Source organism: Trachypithecus francoisi, unplaced genomic scaffold (genome assembly GCF_009764315.1).
Source record: "Trachypithecus francoisi isolate TF-2019V2 unplaced genomic scaffold, Tfra_2.0 Lachesis_group13, whole genome shotgun sequence".
Taxonomy (NCBI): domain Eukaryota; kingdom Metazoa; phylum Chordata; class Mammalia; order Primates; family Cercopithecidae; genus Trachypithecus; species Trachypithecus francoisi.
This window is the reverse complement of record NW_022681458.1, coordinates 99,630,061-99,651,358: the sequence shown is the minus strand read 5'-3', so window position 1 is coordinate 99,651,358 and position 21,298 is coordinate 99,630,061. Positions and strand designations below refer to the sequence as shown.

The 21,298-nt window shown below is 36.5% G+C and overlaps 1 protein-coding gene across 3 annotated transcripts in view; it reads left to right on the top strand.

Moving 5' to 3' along the window:
• The window catches only part of ARHGAP15 (Rho GTPase activating protein 15), a 653,192-nt gene that overhangs the window by 478,221 nt on the left and 153,673 nt on the right, over positions 1–21,298 (top strand). The gene's annotated exons all lie outside the window — the stretch shown is intronic.

Genomic DNA, 21,298 nt, shown 5'->3' with positions numbered 1-21,298 from the left:
GTCTCTTCATTAAAGCGATATTTATATTTATTAAGTTTTTTGAGAGACAATCCCTAATACTGAGTGATAGAAGAGCAGAAAAGAAGTCTACCGTTGTTAGCACCTCAACTAACTGAACACATTAAATCAAAAGCCTTTCTCTTAACTGGACTCACCTTCCTTAGAAGATGATCTAACAATGTTTTCTTTCTACTCAAAGATAATCATTTAGAATTTTAGCCCTCTTCCTTCTTTCCAAACAGCTTATCAAAGAAGGCTATGTAATTGTCTCCCTAACAGAAGTTCTAATAATATAAATTCCTCCCACTCATTAGATTTTAGTCATGTTTTACAGTACTTTTTGGACAGGAGCTCTGGAAATGAATGGCACCTGCTGTCTACCCCTCCATCTAACTTTCTTCCCTTTATTACATTCTGGAGAAGCCATCTCAGTTGCTCTAAGTACTTATGTATTTGCCTTTTTGTAAATATCGGAGAAAATTTAAGCTTTCTATTTTTTTAATGGCATACTCCACTGCATCCCAATTTGCTTTTGTGAGTAGAAGAGACAGGTGTACATTTTTTTTTAATTTTTACTTTAAGTTCCAGGATACATGTGCAGAACGTGCAGGTTTGCTGCATAGGTATACATGTGCCATGGTGGTTTGCTGCATCTATTGACCTGTCCTCTAAGTTCCCTCCCCTTGCTCCCCACCCCTAACAAGCCCTGGTGGGTGTCATTCCCTTCCCTGTGTCCATGTGTTCTCATTTCGACTCCCACTTATGAGTAAGAACATGCAGTGTTTGGTTTTCTCTTCCTGTGTTAGTTTGCTGCGGATGATGGCTTCTGGCTTCATCCATGTCCCTGCAAAGAACATGATCTCATTCCTTTTTGCAGCTGCATAGTATCCAATAGAAATTTTTAGCTAGTTAAATTGACTTGTATACACTCTGGGCATGCCCATCAGGAATTCTCCCGCAAATAAACATCCCCCATACTGTGTTAAGCAATAAATGATTCTGGAACTGGTTCTTTTCTGCCCAGTTTAAACCCTCCGCTTTTTGGATTGGGCAAGTTTTCTATACTCTTTAATAAATTTGTTTTCATGTTTGTTGTCAACCAGCTGACATTTATTTTCTCTGCCCTTTTTATAACCTACTTCCTGATTCAAGATATTGGGTCAAGACTTTTAAAAGGCCTTAAGTTCCCTTTTGCTGATTCCTCTTCATTATTTCACCTATTAAACTAGGCATGAAAAAAACTCACCTTTGGGCCCTCTTCCCTACCCACCACTTCCTCAGAAAACTTGCAGAGTTCAAGCATCACTTGCAGTCAAATTATTCTCATACCTACTTTTCTAACCCTTAGTTTCCTCCTTTCAACATATCATTCAAAGTGTGATTTTCATTGCCTAAATATATACCTCCACTTAAGTAGTCACTGGTCATTGGAATGATAGAGAAATTTTATCTTTGCTCCAAGAGATCTACTTCTTCTCCATATACTCTACTGCTTATGGAAGTTGACTGCATTTGCTTTCCAAAGGTGACAAGTCTAAGTTATTTCTAATACTTGCTTTTTGCCTGTCTCAACCACAACACTTGACTTGCACAGAAAAATGTCAATGAAGATAGTAAGGATTAAAACTCATTTTGTATTTGCTCCATGAAGCAGTCACTGCTTTCTAGTGCCCTTGGTTCACCTGAATGTCCATACCCCAGCTATTTAGCTCATTTCCATGTGCATGCCCCATTTCTCCTTCTTGAGAGAAAACACTATCTTTTAAATATTTTCTTAATTTTTCACAATCATCCAGAGTGGATGGCAATGCTAACAGGCAAAATTTCTGTTTCTCTTTAATTTCCAGTTAAAAAGTAGCCCAGAATCACTTAGCACACACTTCTGCTCTTTTTTCTTCATAGTATTACAGCACAAAGCTACCTTGTTTGGTAGTCCTGTCTGTCTCTCTCCATGAACAGAAGGGTCTTGCAGTCTTACTCACCACTGTATCCTCAAAGGCTGATGCCATGATAGGAGTTTAATAACTACTGTGTGAGTATTGGGATAAATGAAAAGATTTGGGACAACAGCCACTTTAGCTCTCACTCCTCTCCTCCAGGTCACTCCTCTCTTGACCTCTGCATAAAGGACATCAGGCCTCAGCTGCCTGGCCCCTTCTTTTCCCCACCCCCACCCATCCACTCCTCCTGGGTATCTTTATGGAATCTAAGTCCTGATTAGAAATCCTTCCAGAATCACCTTCTATAATGTTTCTGTTTTATTATCTTTATTTTCTAGTAGACTACAAGATACCTGAAGGCAGGGTGTGTCTTATTTTGTCACTAAGCATCTAGTATATTACTTGGGCCTTCACTAGATGTTTTTCTAATGGATATTTGTTATTGAATGTTTTTTATTAATTGGCAAAAAATTAAGGTTTGGATGTGTGCCATGTATAGCTGCACATTTTTTATGAAGTGGTAAGTATTCTTGTTGCTGCTACTTCAAAGACTTAGTAATTAATACATGTATCTTTTCTCTCTCTCTCTCTCAATTCAGTACCTATTACAGATGATAACCTCATATGAGAAACACAGATTTTCTTTTTATCATTTATTTCCTACCCAGGAGTTATTTCTTCATAAAAGTTAGTCATCCAATCCAGGTCCTTATTCTCCTAGTGAGAACTCCATGAGTTTGGGATATCATGTGTATATAGGAGCTAAAAATATATATGTTGTAAATTTCCAAAAGTACACAATTTGGTGCTCACGTGTCTAACTCACCATTCAGTTATTTTATTATTTTTCCTACTAATCCTTTCCGACTAATTTCTATCCAGAGGATCCTCTTCCCCAATCGACTTGATTTTGCTTTCTATTTTTCAGTAAAGTTTCCAAAACATATGCACTAAATATAATATTAGATTGTGACAATCAGACCATTCATTTCATTTCTGTGCACAAAAGAACACTTGCTTAAAAATGTGGATCCTGGAATCACAGTGGTTTGGGGTAAATTCATGCCATGCTGTGCAAAAGTGGCATGGCCTTGAATTGGTTAAAATACTTCAGGGCTCTGCTTCCTTAACTATAAAATAAGGCTAATAATACTTCCTAATTTATAAAGTTTTAATATGAAACTCAAGTGAAATAGATGACTATTATTATTGTTATTATTATGCAAGTGTTTCTGGGATAAGGTTTTTTTTTTTTTTTTTTTTTTAGACAAAGTCTTGCTCTCGTCCCCCAGGCTGGAGTGCAATGGCGCAATCTCGGCTCAGGCAACCTCCGCCTCTCGGGTTCAAGCAATTCTCCTGCCTCAGCCTCCTGAGTAGGTGGGATTACAGGTGCCTGCCACCACGCCTGGCTAATTTTTGTAGTTTTAGTAGAGATGGGGTTTCACCATGTTGGCCAGGCTGGTCTCGAACTCCTGACCTCAGGTGATCCTCCCATATCAGCCTCCCAAAGTGCTGGGATTAGTTGTGAGCCACTGCACCCGGCCAGGATAATATTTTTATAACTCTATTTTGAGAAGGATTTGTGTCTGAAGAAACATGACTTTATCACTTTATTTTGTACAAATAAAGCACTATAGTCCATATCTCTGTTTCAAATATTATTTATTAAATTCAATGTTTCCTGGATAATATGCCCTTTCTGAATGACAGTCAAATACCATTCAGTAATTCCCTCATTTTTTTCTGCCAATCCTAATATATCCTTGTTTGTTTACAAACAATTCATTTTAAAAATTATACTCTCATATAATAAGTGAAATATCTTTATTTTGTTCAGAAATTTATTACTTTATATGTGTTTAACTTCATAACTCAGCAAGAAATTATAACATCATTTTGGAAAATCTCCAGTCAAACTCTGATCTTTGCCTATGATGTATCTGGTTTTATTTAACTGAAATGGGGGAATTGAATACTTTTAGGTTTTTCTGCTATCCTTAGTTGACTATTTGACTTTAGTTGTGTCATTCTGTAAGAAACCTTGACAAGTTAAATTTATCCATATAGAAACCTATAGTTAGGAGACCTGTGAGATGACTATAATTTCCTTCCCATTAGTTTCAATGAATTCCATGCATGTGAAAGAGAATTGGAGAGTGGAGTCTGCAGCCCTGTGTTTGTCGTTGTGCAGGTATATTGAGGGGAGAGATATAGTCCAGGTCTCCTTAAGTTGTTCCTCTGCTGCACATTACCCTTAATCCTCCTTTGAGCAAATGCAGACTAGAGCAGCTATGCCAAGAAGAGAAGACTTAACTCTTTGAACACAAAGGGCCCTTGGACACTTAGCTTATGCTTTATACAAAACCTGTGAAATGGTTAATATAGAAATGTGAGTGTCATTTGTATAGTAGCCAATACGAACCAGAAGAATTGAGCTGTAGCCAGCATTTATTTAAGCATCATTTTTGCCATCTGGATTCTTTTGTGGGGAAAGAAACATTCAGAGGGAATTACCTTTGGTCACAAAGGTGATTTGACTTTTCTCTCTATTTATATATGCATCATTCCATTGGCGCCATTGTTCAAGGTTCCGTAAAGAGACACTTTTGTTCTACTGCTGCTTGAGAGTTTAGATAGCATAGGAGAACCTGAAGAAGATGTGGGAAAGCATATCAAGCATTTTTGTGGACAAATTGGACTCATAAGGGACATTGGCCTGTATGTGGAAAAATCAACAAAATAATTTAATCCAGGTAAAAATCATGCAGCCAGTCACTCACATAGGACTCATTGGCGTCTTCCCTAAAATACAAGTCACTTGATATGGCAAATCATTTGTAGTTCAATGTTCAAACCCAAATGCTTGTTGGACACCTACCTATAAGCTGGTTTAGGTATTGATTCAATCCATTCCTTAGCAGTGAACCTGAAAACAAAAAAATGGCTATCACCCAGGAATCATAATTTCTAATTACCTTTGACCTGTGGCAAAGAAGAATAATTTAAAGATGATAGTGAGCCTCTATTACACAAATGTTTTGAAGATCAAAACTTGAGAAGATTGGCATTCACATCTGGGAATTACACATTTTATTTTCATGTTAGAAGACAAGGCTTTTACATGAGTATGATCTAATTTATTTTATTGTTAGGTTTATAGGATTCAGAACCAGTGGTTATTTTATGATAATGTGATCAGGTAATTTTTATCTCATATGAGAGTTCTTTCATAATACTGCATTAATTAAATCTCCCATCTGAATAAGGAGTTTAAATGGTACAATGGGCAATGAGGTAAATCTGTAGAATTCCCAGCCATAGCATATATTATTTTAAAGTATATTAGAGATAAAACTATTTATTGAGTGCTAACTTCTACAGAGCCTTAACTTAAATACCCATGAAATATATAAAAGAAATACCCACAAGTAAAGCTCTTTTAAACCAACAATAAAGTAATAGATCAACAAATGTGAAATAATATCATCTGTGCAAAATATTTATGTGCTATTTACATGCACATTACAAAAATGATTGAAATGGAAATGAAAATTATTGGTATATAATTCTAAGTATTCATCCCCTTATACTATTAATTGGAAACTGATATATTATTTAACTCTTAAGCGGGAATGTGTGATGTTTAAAAATAAACAGCAAATTATGAAGTCACAGGGTAAGTGTTAAAATACATATATATGTGTGTGCATGTGTGTGCATGTGTAGATGTATTAATCTCATCATTAAAAGGAGGAAAAAAGAGCCTTTAAAGTTTCCATTATCCATTATGTCAGGTAGCAAATATCTTCTCAATGTAACTCCAGACATTAAATCTGTCGAGAGGAATGCTGTAAAATAAATGTCTGAGATACCTTCATAAACAAAAATCTTATTTCCATAATTCATACAGCTGGCTGGCATTTATTGGCACGTCAGGTGCAATGGGGACATTTCAGGAACATTAACATGTACAGCATCATTTGTCAACAAAGCAACAATGTAAGCAAATCGTTCAGAACTCATACAGATTTACAGCTTTCTCCGCCAGCTGCTAATTACGGTGTGCTCGGCCTATTTGGTATGGTATTTTTATTGGAAAATGACAAAGGGGTTATAGTATCCCAGTTTGGAATATAGATGTGGCTTTTAGTAATAATATGAATGTAATATGACCATGTAGCTTGGAGTTGTGATCCAGTTTTCCTGGTCTTATAATTGATCAGCTTTGATTGATGAAGGACAAAGAGAAATTCACAGCCTATTTTGTTTCTGATGTAAGTAACCTCTAAAACAAAGGAAAAATAGGGGAAAAAAATTATCAAAGGCCATGCCACAGCAGTTCTTAATGTTTTCCCCTATGGAACATGACACATAATATTTACCTCTCAAAGAAAATCTGATGTGTTGATTGCTGATGGAGCAAATGTTACAGGAGTCTGTACATTTCAGAATTCTAGGTTGTGCTTTGAACAATCAGGAAGGCCTTCCACAAATATGCTTAAATAATGTTAAGGTTATGACAGAAGGTGACAAATGTCAGCAGCATCAAAGTTAACATCTATAATCACCCCCTGCTTACACTGTTCAGTTTTAGGAAAAGACACAACCGTACAAGCAAATGATGGAGTGTCAACTCTACCTTCCAATTCCCTGGATTGTGTCAAGGCATATTATAATCCATAAAATGAAGAGTGGTGCTGCCTTCATGCCCATGATGTAAATCTGTATTTAGAGATGGTCCTTCTATTTAACCAAAATACAAAAAACTAAATTGGTAAATACTTATTCAACCATTATTTAGATTTATCCCATCCCAAACCTTATTAAAATCCATTAAATTCCAGAGTTAACCGATTTGACATTCAGCAAATCAATTGCTGTCAGAGCAGCTGACTTGACCAGATATTAAAATATTTTCAACTTTGCTGGCATCAGATCCTGAGCCCTTCCTAGAGCTGATAATGTCAGGACAGCAATGGTTGACTGGATCCAAAATGCCTTATACTAAATGAGTATCAGTCTCATGTTCCAAAAATAAAGATTCTAACTCCAGAAACAGTTTGCAGATAAGAGTCCTTCTATTCTATGTAATGCCCCTGTGGAATCCTGTACCATCTTCACTTACACATTTGTCGTTATGTTTTGTTGATTGTTGGTTTCTTCCTCCTCCACTAGAATAGGATTCCTAAACTCAGCAAACAAATGATGTTTAATTTTGTACCCTCAGAGCCTAGTGTACTACCTGGAATATAGTAGGTGCCAAATTAAGACTAGTCAAAAAAATGAATAAATGTGTACATATTGGGGCAGCCCTGCATGAGATTGTGATGAAGGAGGAATTTGCTTAAATATCTTGCCCATTCCTCCTTTCTTGAGGATACCATCTCCTAAGTCCTCTGAGATGCATATTTCTCCTATACTTTTTCTTTGTCTCTTATTCTAAAACCCACTTGCAGAAAAGTATCTGAACCTCATAAACATTAAGATATAAAATATAAAGAATCTTCCAAAGTATTGTCTTTTCCAGGGGCATTTATATTCAAACCAAGATCCATGCCTTAAACTGAAATTGAAAATTAATTTGAGGGTATTAGACATTACTTTTTATGTAAAGAAGCATTTTTACGGTGAAGGCACCATTTTGGTTTTCTTTAGTAGAGAGGAACTCCCTCAACTTTTCCCCAAACCACCCTTGCTTGCTGCCAAGTGGAGATGGTGTTGGTTCTATTCTCCAAGATTATGTGGCATGCAGATTCTACCAGGAATTGAAATGAAAACCTTAGAATGGAAATGTGGCCTAGCTACGGAAGAATACTATGATTTTAAATTGCATTAACATGGAAGTCCTTTTAGACTGAGTCAATACGAAAAGAATCATCTAGTGCATCAGAACAGAGACTTTTCAACCCATGTTATTGTCTTTGTGAAGCAAAACGTGCTACTGGAATTAGAAACAAGCAAAAGGGTGTAATTTTTACTGTTCAAACAATGTTAAAACTTTCAATGCATAACAACCCCAGAGAAACAGGGTTGATGGAATCAGAGAAGTTGGAGGAAAGGCACCTTAAATTTAAAATTGAATACTTGTGAAGAGTTACAACTCATAGTCTGCCTTTAAAATATAGCTGGGCAAGGAGGTCTTGTGTCACCTTATAGGATGATCACTTTAAATTGGTTTTAAATTTACAACAATTATTTGAATAAAAGCCACCATTTCCAAAGCCACCCTATTTGCCTAAAATAATCTCTGAAAGTAGGTTAGGTATATTTATATTTATTTATAAACTAGCATTTGTATTAACCCTTACCCAAATTGTTATCCTTGCTTGTATTTAAAACCACTAAGTCAGTGCTCTAAAATAGTCTGTATTAATCTTTACAAATAATTCATGTTGCGCTAATTAATGATTCATACATACTTGAGAGAGAATGGATTGATGTTTACCTGTCCATTATGCAAAAGTCTTCACAGAAAATATTTCCAAAATTCCAGGAACATTTTAAGTGTTCTAAATTATTTTAGAGGTATCTGTATATCTTCACAAAAGTAATATTCTAACTATAAATCCCTCATAACTAATCACTTATTCAGACCCTCTAAGGACTTCCACTAAGAACCATTTATTATCCTCAATAATACATTGAGGATATGTATTTGACAAATTATGTCAAATTTGACTACAATTTTTACTTCTCACTAATTTAAACAGGCCTCTCCTATTCTTGTCCTCTTCCTGCCCCTCCCTCAAGCTTGGTAATACATGGCTACTAACTGGATTGAAAGCATAAATGATAGGAAGCAGAGTTTTGAGAATTTGTAATTCAGAAAATAATGGCAAAATCTGGGAAATCTCATATTTTAATATCACTATTAGTTGATTCGCTTAAATGCAAAATTTAATAGATAAAAATATAAAATTTGTATTTTGTAAGAGCAATACTGAAATTATAATTTAGGATACATAGTATGTATATATTTAAGCCTATAGATCTCAATACAAATACAATTGAATGTAGAAAGTCTACCTTTAATCCAGTTTATGAGGAAATGTCTTAACATCACCTTTCTAGGAGAAAGCAAGAGACCAGTCATGAGAACCATTTAGTCCAGCAATCTCTCAAGATGCCAGTCGCCAGCTTGATAGGAGTGAGCATTTAATTAGCCTAGTAATTCCTTCCAATTGTTCCCTTCTCAACTCTAATTGAAGAGAGACCTTAATCTCAAAGGAGAAATATTTAACTTTTAAAAACGTCACAGAAAGGTGGAAAGTAACAGTTTTGTTAAGCAAATAGCATTTACTCACATGAGAAAATAACTTTTAAACAAATATTTTACGTTTGTTTCTTAAGGTCTGTAGTAAAACAAAAACAATTTCAAGCGAACACACCTGAGAGTTCAATATCAACAGATTCTTTTGAAAAGGTATTATCAATTGCCGCTGCCATAACAAAATACTTAAAACTGGGTAATTTATAAAAAGCAGAAGTTTATTCTCTCACAGTTCTGGGATCTGGGAAGTCCAAGATCAATATACTTGCATCTAGTGAGGGTCCTCTTGCCATGTGCTCATGGCAGAAGGCAGAAGAACAAGAGAGGGTGGGCCTACTCCTGCAAACCCTTTTTGTAGTGGCATTAATCCATTCATGAGGGCAAAGCTCTGATGACCTAAACTCCTCCCCAAAGTCTCCACCTTCCAGCACTGTTGCGTTGAGGGTTGTTTCCAACAATGAATTTTCCAGGACACATACAGACCATAGCAGATATTATAAGGACATATTTCAAGAATAAGCTACATTATCCCAGTAGGAATGTCTGAAATGCATGAAGTTAAGGCTAACAAATAACATCTAAACTAGTGGGTAAATCCAAAGAAACTCCATGAAACAAGTAAGTCTCGTTTGTGGGGTGTAAAATAAAAGTCTAGATACAGATCAAATCTTGGTCAAAAATAGCATCAAATGTGGCTAAAGGAGTGATCACAGTTTAAAACTTCAAATGCCTTTAGTATTTCTGGAAGTAAAGACTTCGGTTGTATTAAGTGAAATACACGTGTTAAAATTCCGAGGCCATCGTGCTATGTTACACAGATGGTCACCATCCGCTGTAAGGTGGCTAAAGGGAAAGAGGTGAGTAGCTGGCTTGGGTAGCCACCCAGTGGAGTCAGTCACATTATACCTTACCCCTTTATTATGCCCGGCCTGATCTACTGCAGCAATGAGCAGTTCACTCTTTTTGGGCTGGGCTCAGTAGCTCACACCTGTAATATCAGTGTTTTGGGAAGATGAGGCAGGAGGGTCACTTGAAGCCAGGAGCTTGAGATCAGCCTGGACAGCAAAGCAAAACCCCATCTCCATAAAAACATAAAAAATAAAGAATTTTAATTAGCCAGGCATGGTGTATGCCTTCAGTCCCAGCTACTCGGGAGGCTGAGGTGAGAGGATCACTTAAGTTCAGGAGTTCGAGGCTGACATGAGCTATGATCGCACTACTGCACTCCATCCTTGGAGACAGCAAGACCTTATCTTAAAAATTAAGTTTTTTTAAAAAAACCAAGTTTTGTTTTATTTTATTTTATGAAGTTAGAAAGTATGCAACTTGTCTGTGGGGGACAAAAACCCTGAGAAATACATTAAACATTGGAAAGGAAGGGAGAGTAGGGGTACATTGTTCAAGGTTGCAAAGTGAAGCTGAGAGTCTTAAACAGAGGGAGGCTTATGTACTTTCTTAAAAACAAACCACCAACAGCAAATAGGAACACAAGAAATAGATTCTGGAAGAAGTGTTTGCTATGGGGTAAAACATGTATTTGCCTATTCACCAAATGCCATATATCTAGATGCTTCCACATGGAAGAACAAAAAACCATGTTAGCGAACTTAGACATTTGAATAGTGTTGTTGCTGTCCATAGATGAGAGTCTAAGTAGTTTTCCTACTAGCAGAGAATAATGTACCTTGGGAAAGATGTGTGAACATGTAAGTTCCTATTAATGCACAATTACCACAAAAATTAATCTGAGCATGAGCAATGGGCAATGTGAGTGTTGAGGATCGCTTGAAACCAGGAGTTTGAGACCAGCCTGGGTAGCAAAGCAAGATCCCCCACCCCCGCCATCTACACAGAAAAAAAAAAAAAATTAGTGGTAACTAAAACACAATGAAAATATTGTCAATCAGAAACAAATAATACATGAGAAAGAAATGAAGCCATAACTACCAAAGCCAGAAATGTATGTCTCAGAGACCAGAAAACACTTTTGATCCAAAAGTCAATATCCAATATTTTCACATATAATTCATCTTGTATTTCTAGTCTAATCTATGCTTGACCCTTTCCATTGCTACTGAGTGACATGGATCACTTTTCTCTAATTTTGTTTTCAGTTTTGCTATTTCTTATATTGTGTATCTGCCTCCATGAGTTTTAAATGGCTAAATTGTTTGCTTAGAATTCAGGTGTTTTTCTTAACAGATTATTTCTAGCTGAAGCTGTTTCTGTCACATATTGTTGAATTCCAAATGCCCCCCTAAAACATAACCATGAAAGTAATTTCTTTCCTATCCTCATCAACACTTCAGATAGTTAATAGCTGCAGGCACATGTTATAAAAGAAGTTGCTGAAGAAGGGAACTTGAAGTGAATTTGGCATAGAGTCATGGATGGTACTAAACACATGGATGAAGTTATTTACTTAAAATTTTTCTTGTCGGCCTGATTTGGCTATATTTTCAAAATTGACACATACTATGCTGTAGACTTCTATTTTCACTAGCTGAGAAACAGAATGATTGCAGACTTTTGCATGTTATGCATTTTTAAATATCACCAAGTTAAACTTAGATTTTGATTCCGTGCCCAGGACCAAGTGGAAAAAAATCTCCATCTTCAATAGTTTCTATTATCTTTTAGTCACAGGGCCACATACTGTATTTCTTCCATGAGTGAAACTCCCACTTGGAATTCCAAGCATTGCATAACTAGTGGAGTATTCACATCATATATAACTCAGTAGGCCTTCATATCCTAATCAGTTATTTCATCTGCACAAATTCTTCTTAGCAGTTAAAACTCTTAAAATCATAGTTCAGAATGGAGCCAACATTTAATTCATCCAACAAATATTTATTAAACACCTACTTCTGCTACTGGTGTCACAACCATGACTACTACTTTACATAGTTTTGTACTGCTTTAAATTGTTTTTACAAACTTCATCTCATTTAACTACTACAGTGAAATTACCTACTGCCTTGAAGGAGCTTAGAGACTCATAAAGTAGATTAAATCAATTGCCAGAAAAAGTGGACTTTAAAGAACTTGTCTATGATGATACCAGCTACTGTAGTATTTTAGATGATTTTGGTGAACTCTCAGTTGATTTTAGGTAAAAGATTCATCTGCACAAATGTATATTTATCTCTCATTGTATTTTTTATTGCAATCTAATGTTTTTTAAAAGCTAAGGAAATGCAATGAAAATAGCATTTTAAAAAGTGTCAGCTATATGAATGCTATTCCTTAATGCATGTCACATTTAAAATATGACCTATTTTTAAAATATGTTACCTATATATGTCACAAGCCAGATTTAGTCACAGGCCATGGTTTGCTAATCTCTGTCCTAAAGCAATATCGTAGTTCTGAACGTTTGACTGAAGAACATGGATGACGGTAGAAGTCCCGAAACTGGTCTTCATAGCTTAGAATAACAGAACTGCTAAGTTTGAAGGAAACCGAACAACTGACCTCACTTACTCTCCAAACACTGTTCCATTTCTCTTCATACTTTTTTTTTTTTTTTTTTGCAAAGTGGTAGTCTCTATATTTATATTTGATTCAAAAGTTTGTAATCTTTTTAAATGGCCTGTGCTGATGTCTCTTCAAAATCTTTATCTTGCTTAATCTTAGAAACTTTCTTGCTAGGGAGTGCAGGAGTAGACATGATAGCAAGGGAAAGGCAATAGAATAAATTTTGAAAGCTAAATGCCTTATTTTGATATAGCTGATATTCATAGACCTTAAAATTTGCATTAGTCAGCAATCAAGCAAAAGTCATAGTTTCAAATACAAGAGGGCAGAATCTGCCTAACTACATGGGATAAGGACCACTTAAAAGTTGAGCTCTATGATTATTCTGATGAAGTGAATTGGAGACTATCACCTTTCCCTTAGTAAATATTTGTCCTTCACATACCAATCATAAGTATAATTAAGAATTTTTTACTTCATCTGGTGCTTAAAATTTTGTGTGATGCAGGATTTAGTTTTCTATTCTAATTTCTAAGAGTCATATTTCAGGTTGCATTTTATTAGGGTTGTCTCAGTTAATATAAGAAAACTATTATGTAGCTTAACTTGCATCTATTTCCTTTTTATTATGGTCACTCAATTGTTCGTGACTTTCTCTGGCAATGATTTGTTAATTTTATCCCAGTACCAGCTATGTGCCTTCACTTAACAATGAGCATTGACTACTGGATACTTATCTTACCTTTTTACAAGATATATATTTCAAGGTTTTGTTTTCATATAACATAAAACAGTAAAGCATTCATTAATCACTATTAAATTCATTCTTTTCCTCTTTATTGAATTCTAAAAGAAAATCAGCTAGTCTTTTTTTGGCATGCATCAGCAAAAGTATGTTATTATGAGGTGTTCTTAAATAATATATCTTCATACAACAATATAGGTGGAGGTTTAAGGAGAAATAAGGAAAGAAACTGGAACCATCTGGATATCCAAAGTAGAGAAAAGTTTTTACTAATAGTTGTCATGTACACGTTACAGAAATAACATTATACAGCTTTCTAACTGGACAGGAAAAGGCAGAGCTATCAAAAAGTTGAAAAAGAAGATAGCTCTGGAGTGAAGCAATTGACAAAATCATTTGTAAGACATGGATTTAGAAGAAAAGTGGAGATTCATACTTCTTGGGTCAGTAAGGATTAAACATATCTCAGAGATGACCCGCTTGGCCCTGGGAATGGAAATACAGTTGCATTCCAAAAAGGATGGCTCCCTGGGAAATGCAGGAAGGGGAGGACAGGAGGGAACAGATTTTTTGTTGTTGTTCTTTTTGTTTGTTTATTTGCTTGTTTTCAGGGATGAGTGGGAAAGCACCCTCTGTGTACTTGCTCCTAAATCAGCCTGGTGAACTGGGAAGAGTATAGATTCCAAGAAAGGAAAGAATGTGAATACATGCTTTGGAGATAAGACAGAAAATGGGAGAAAAAGCAAAGAAAGAAAGAAGGAAGGGAGGGAGGGAGGAAGAAAAGAGAGATTCTCCAGAGACCCACTGAACTCCCTCACATGTAAATGTTATATTCAAGAAGCAATATTAGTGGAAATTCACTTCATCAGATATTTAAGTATTAATACATAAGTTAGAAATCAATTTTAGGAGTGTTATTCATCCAACACAAACATTTTTCTGGCTTTTCATCTCCTTATCATATTCCCAGCAAAATAACCACACAGACAGGGTGTATGTCTCTCCTTCAATGAAATTAGTGAAGGTGGCCCGATCAATTATTTTTAAGCCTGATCAAATGGGCATGCTCTAATCTTGCTTATTTCAGCATAATGTTGCCCAGCATGATAAAATACTTATTTAAACAGGTATATCAATCTCAGAGATCTATATGTATAGTTTACCTTGAAGCCAATTGAAAACAGAATATTCCTTATTGATTTTGCCTGCCCAGCTGCCGTATGTAGTCAGTGGGACTCACGTGGATGTAAATAGAGTGAATCAACTCCTTGCTGGCCCTGGACCTCCTTGAATCGTGTGAAGTAGGTTTCTGATTCCTTTATGTTTAGGCACAGTCAGGGAGACAAGAGTGCTACTGTCTTCTGCTGGTGCAGAGAGTTACCTCAGGCTATGCAGGAAAAATCCTTTTTTCTTATTTTTAGACCTGAATCGTTCTATGCCACTAAGTGTATTCTTGTGAATACAGATAGCACTTTGTTGTCATGCTCATGGGAAGGCAATGGAGTAACCTGTTTGGACGCAGCTGCAGGCCACCTGTAGAGAAAGTCAAATTAGGGAGAGACCCCACTGTTCTTTGCATTAATGCTTTTTGTATTGTTGTTTGACTTTTCCCCCTCTGTCTATGTATCTTTTTCAACTAGGGAGATCGGGAGCACATTTTAAGGCCTTCTGTCCCTTTAAGGCATCTAATGATTGAAAGGACTCTAAGATTTGAAAGGCTGTAAAAACTCCCCAGTTACCAATGAATGATGGCAATACAAAGAATCTTAAAGCTGTTGAAGTTGAAGTAGTCTTCTTACAGATTTAGTTTGTTTGGTGAACTTCCAGCGGCAGCTCTTACAAGGTACTGTTCAAATATTCCCACCTATCTGTGCTGCTGCTCCTTCTAAAGATTTATCATGTTCTCAGTGGAAAAGTAGTTATCCATATTAGCAGTTAACTTTACTACAGATAAGAAGCAAAAGAAATTATAAAAGAAAAAGAATAAACTCCTCTTCCTCCTTTCCTCATCTACCAATGTGAAGCTCTAAAAAAGAAGCCCTTAAATGAAATATCTACTTTAGACATAAATATTAAAGGAGGGAAATGCACAAATAAAACTTGTTTCTGGAAAGCTTGATTTTGGCTGAATATCAAAAACCATTTCCTGACAATGAAATCCATTAGACTACAAAATAATTTCTCAAAGTAGTGGTTGCATTGCTTATAAGATTTAACATTTAAGGTTAGACTGAAGACAGCCACAGATTATCAGGCTCAAATGCAGAATGTTATTTCAGAAGTTGGAGGGACCTACTTTTTTGATCCTAGCTTTACTTGGAAAGTCAGCTTATAATATAGGGTTTTATATTAATTTTTTGGTGTCCTCCACCATGGATCCTTGAGAGCTGTTTCAGGTAACTGGGATCGAATCGCATGAACCAACCTGACTGTGTTTGTGTATGTGCACCGTTCTTCAAGCATCTGAAGCAGAGTCGTCGTCACAATTATTTTAAATGCAGTTAGAGGATTCTGTCTGCCTCAGCTTTACAATGTTTATCAAGCTCCTGTATTAACTCAGTAACACAACCTGCCATTACAAAATTCAAACTTTTGATAACCAGCGTTTCACCAATATGAATTTATTTATACAAGATGTCCTTTCAGAGAACATATTATATCTAGGTAGTGACTGAGAGGTTCCCTAATCGATTCTTCGAGATGCAGCTTTAGTACCTTAGTCCTGATGACCATGACTTAATTCATTTGATACACGTATGTTATATATTCCCACTAAAATCAAAGAAGATATGATAAAATTTGCTGCAACTAAGTAGTGGCACTCAGACACTTTAATTCTCAAATCCTTGGCATGCATCCTGAAAACTCAACTGTGCACTTTCTCCTTAGTGCTCTACTCTCTTTTGCTTTATTGTAGTGAAGAAAAGAGAAAAGTAATGACAATACCTTGCATAGCATAATATTTTACAGGGTTTTGTTTTGGTTTGGTTTGGTTTGGTTTTTGTTTTTTGAGATAGTCTCACTCTGTCGCTCAGGCTGGAGTGCAACAGAGCAATCTCAGCTCACTGCAACTTCCACCTCCCGGGTTCAAGTGATTCTCATGGCTCAGCCTCCTGAGTAGCTAGGATTACAGATATGCACCACCATGCCTGGCTAAGTTTTGTGTTTTTAGTAGAGACAGGGTTTTACCATGTTGGCCAGGCTGGTCTTGAACTCCTGGCCTCCTCCGCCTGCTTTGGCCTCCCAAAGTGATTACAAACATGAGCCACTGCACCCAGCTGTACTTTGCATTTTTACAGCTTGTTTTCACCTATTTTTTTTTGACTAAATGCTCACAACAACCCAGCAACTGAGGCTGAGATTAAGTGACAAGATTCAGGACTTGAAGGATGGAGCTCTGACTCTAAGCTCTTTGCTCTGTCCACCTCGACGCCATAGCTGAATTCTCATATGAAGAACATTTTTCATGTGGCATTCTCTTCTCCTGGGACTGGCACATAGTTAGCACCTTAAACTGTATATCCAGGTAAATAATTAGTCCTGCACCAGAAACAAGGCTTTTCTGGCAGCATAAGGTATAGCACCTCACAACAAGGTAGTTGGAACTCAGGGTCAAAAACAAGACAGATACCCCAGGGAGAAAACCATGTCCCTAGCCAATATCCCTAGCAAATGATCCCTAACTAATCATGATGCCAAGGTATTGCTGCCTCAGGAAACAGATTCGGGCCATTTAAAGCAAGAAACTTTTGACTTCCAATATAGGGAGACAGAACTGATGGGCCACAGAGAGCCAGTTGAAGCCTACCTTAAAAGCATTCACCTACAGGCGTGGTGGCTCACGCCTGTAATCTCAGCATTTTGGGAGGCTGAGGCAGGTAAATTGCCTGAGCTCAGGAGTTCACGAACAGCCTGGTCAAGGTGCTGAAACCCTGTCTCTACTATAATACATGCACGTGCACACACACACACACACACACACAAAGGAAATTAGCCAGGCATGGCGGCCTGTGCCTGTAGTTCCAGCTACTCGGGAGGCTGAGGCAGGAGAATTGCTTGAACCCAGGAGAAGCAGAGGTTGCAGTGGGTGGAGATGGCACCGCTGCACTCCAGCCTGGGTGCCAGAGCAGGACTTCGTCTCAAAAAAAAAAAAAAAAAAAAAAAAAAAAAAGCATACATCTGTTATCTTTCGCTACCTGTGTTTTGAAGTTGAAATGATTTCATACTACTTTTATCCTTGGATGCTTTCTTCATAGCTTAACATAAGTATTGTTTACCAATTAAAATGGGAAGCTGGTTTAAATATCAGCAATCATGCTCTAACAGCACAATTAAAGGAGTATTTGACTCAAAGCCTTGGCCATCCTATTCACAAATTTTGAGTGGTTATTTCACTGAACTTCCATTTATTATCTTCTAAAATGTGGAGAATACGAACTAATAACTTTTCCCCAGATAGCTGTGATTCTTAAGTGGTATAGTGAATGTGAATGCTTTGTTATCTATAATGCACTATATCAATATTATTATATTTTGCTTCAATATGTTTATTAGCTTGCTAAAATAATTTCCTAAATTATCTAGCTAATCACCTTTTTAACATCCCAATCTGATCTCTGTGTGCAGTCAGCTCATGTCAGAGTAGTTAAAAGTGAAATGGGAAAACATGAGCAATTCATAACAATCCTTATTTGAACCACTGTATATGGACAACTCCTATTTTTTGTCAGCTGGTATGAGACATCCACATGTAACCTTAAAGCCTATGTTGTATAAAAGTTTTTAATGCCAGAAATCCCATATGGTTTTGATGTAACTAAAAGGTGTACACTTTCCTCAAGGTCAAGTCTAAAAATTGGACCACTACAGGCTCTGACCACATGTATGGGAAGCCAGAGGACCTGTGATCACACCTGCCTCAATCACCTACCATTATTTACTCCATTTGCTTCTTTCGAATGGGTATGATCCCAGCCAAACATAGTGAAGGGGAAAGTTAAGTAATATTTGGAAAGCCATTACACATGTAAAAGGTACATTATATTAGATATAGTGCAGCAGAATGGTAACTACATATGCAATTCATATCTGCATAAGTCATGATGGTGGAGGATTTCTTGAAATTGCTTTCTTTTCCCCCAATGAAATGTCAGTCGTTTTTAGTTTTCAGTTTTGCAAAATTTGGAACCTGGTTTTCTTACACACTATTAACAATTGCTGCAGATACATTTCAGTCACACTGCTCTATCTTGGAAGAAGAATCAGCAACAAAATTCTATGATGTTTCAGGTGGGGCAGAGTGTGAGAAGACAACTCAAAAAGAGGCTGGAGAGTCTCACTTAGCAGAAACCTCAGCTCTCACTTCTTTTATGGCTGTATTTCATAACATTTATCTTTTGACTTAGAGCATTTGCCAGGAAAACTTTGATTCCTAGGGCAAATAAGCCTGATAATTTAGAACTCAGAGATGTCTTATGAGTTTGCAAACATCAATGCATTATCAAAAGCCCTGTGAATTATTAGCCATTTAAATACCAGCTACCTATTTTTTTCTGATTACTGTTTCATTTTAATTGCTCCCATTTCCTGTCCTGACCTTAATGTTTCAGTGAAAAGAAGGCATCCGGTGAGAGAAAGAGAGAGAGAGAGATAGAGATCTTTCATTTGTGAATTGCAAAGCTTCAGAGGTCCTAATTTGGCCAGCATGTTTGCTGCAAAGCCTTGGAATGCTGTTTTGCAGTTTCAAAAGTGATCATACTCAGCTTCCCAGAATTTTTTATGCCTAGAGGATGCCACAAGAACAAGGGCAGCCTTGTTAACAAGTTCCAATCTCTCAAAAACAAGATAGGATTCGGATATAAATCATCATTTCAGCTCACAAAGCCACGTTCTCCACCCCACTGAAGGGCTTCATTTACATCTAAAATGGTTAATACTGATCTGCACCAGAACTCCTAAGTGGAGGAATGCAGCTGCCATGTGCTTAGTGACTCTGGGGTTAGGGAAGAATGACATCACCAAATGTAAGCATATTATCATGCTGACATAGAGGCACCTTGTTTTCTCCTCTGTGGATAGAGCAAGGATTGTGTTCTGTCTCTTGTTTTTTTCCTCTTGAAGAATACCTTTCCCCCTCCTTTCTTAGCAGCTGCAATATGAAGGGTTGAAAATGTCACTTCAACTAATGATGAATGATGCTTGACCTCTGGATGGGTTACTCTGAATTTTATGCAATTCTAAATTAATATGAAAGATGCCAACTCAAAGGACTTTGGCTGTTAGGATTTGCTTCAAGGATAGATTCGTGTAAAGCAGTTACACGTTTTGTTGGGGTTTTGTTGCTGTTGTTATTGTACTTGGTAGGGGACTGGGAGACTCATGCTCTATAAGCAAGGTAAAAGGCAAAATGTGCTAACATTTTTATGTGGTTTTTTTTCCTGTGAGATTAATATCTTTTTATACTAGAAATATTGTCAGTAAGCAGAACCAGTTTGCGAAAAAAACATTCTCAAAAGGGCAACTGGCCCACATGTCTTTGTTGTTTTTGTTTGAATATAATTAATTATGTAAAGCAATAGTTACTGAAGATTAACAATTAGTAGATTCTGTCAAGTAGTCACACGGAAATTACTAACTAATTGAACGACTGGTCCTCTATTGTGTCAGAAAGCAGTACTGAGTGTCATTCTTTTTATCTTTTTACTTTGTTGTTTTCACAGATCCTCTTTTTTCTAAGATGTATGTTTCACAGCAGACTAATAAATAAATAACCCTATTATTATGTAATTTCATAACATGCAAAAGGGTTTGAAATAAAAACACCTGTTTTAATTAGCATTATGGTTTGTTCACTTTAAAAAAAAGTGATAATCCTGATGCAGTTAGCTGACATTTTTAAAGCTTTGAATTTCCATCTGTATCTTATATTATGATGTTTCAGGATTGTCATGAGTTAATTATGTTAACTTGGGAAGCACTGCTTGCATTTAGAATGAAAAACTTCAGCTTGAATAGACAGAAAAGCAGATGCTATCTTTCTTGTCAATTGCTTTGTTGTGGGCTGCCTTGCAAGTTTTCATGTATTTCTGGATCTAAAAGGAAGTGTAAATCTCTATTTATTTTAAGTTTAACATAAACTACACAATTTCAGTATTCTTCTGTTTTGGCTGTATGTATCTTGTGTATCTTTACATGTGTAGCTTTCCTGCCCCCAAATTCAGAAATCCACAATCAAATTATCTCTTCTTTAATTCTTAATTTGTTTTGTTGTGCCTAGGCATTATGGAGATTAGTACATAATAAAATTTAAGAATAGGACAACTCTACTGTCTCAATCCTCTCTCTAGTTATTTTTTTCTACCACTTTTTTGCTTTTGTACATCAACCTTTTAAATGGTACAAAATACATGCAGCATCTGGGCACAACAAGGCATGTTAAGAATGGGGTAGGCACTCTAAGTAGGAATTTCCATGCTTTTGTGAGTTTAATGTTCCTTTAACATAGAGAGCAGCTGTGTTTATGTCAATAATTACACATTGGAATAAATACGTGTACATGTGTTTCTTCATGGGATTAAGAATGTTAGGTATGGCCTTACACAAAAGATTCTTGTCCCTCCCATACCCACCCAAAAGGTTTCTATAAAATTCAAAACCAAGTTACACTGTTTTGAGATTCTGAAATATTTCTCTGGGCATTTGGACTTCTAGATTTCAACTGACAGAATATGGGATTGATGTGTTTGTAATCTTCTGTTTACCCCCCTACCTCATACCCATTCTCCACTCTTCACTACCCTGTTTGGTACCCAGGATCTGTATGCATTCGCCTTCCAATGGGCTTCCAACTAGATTGGGCCAATG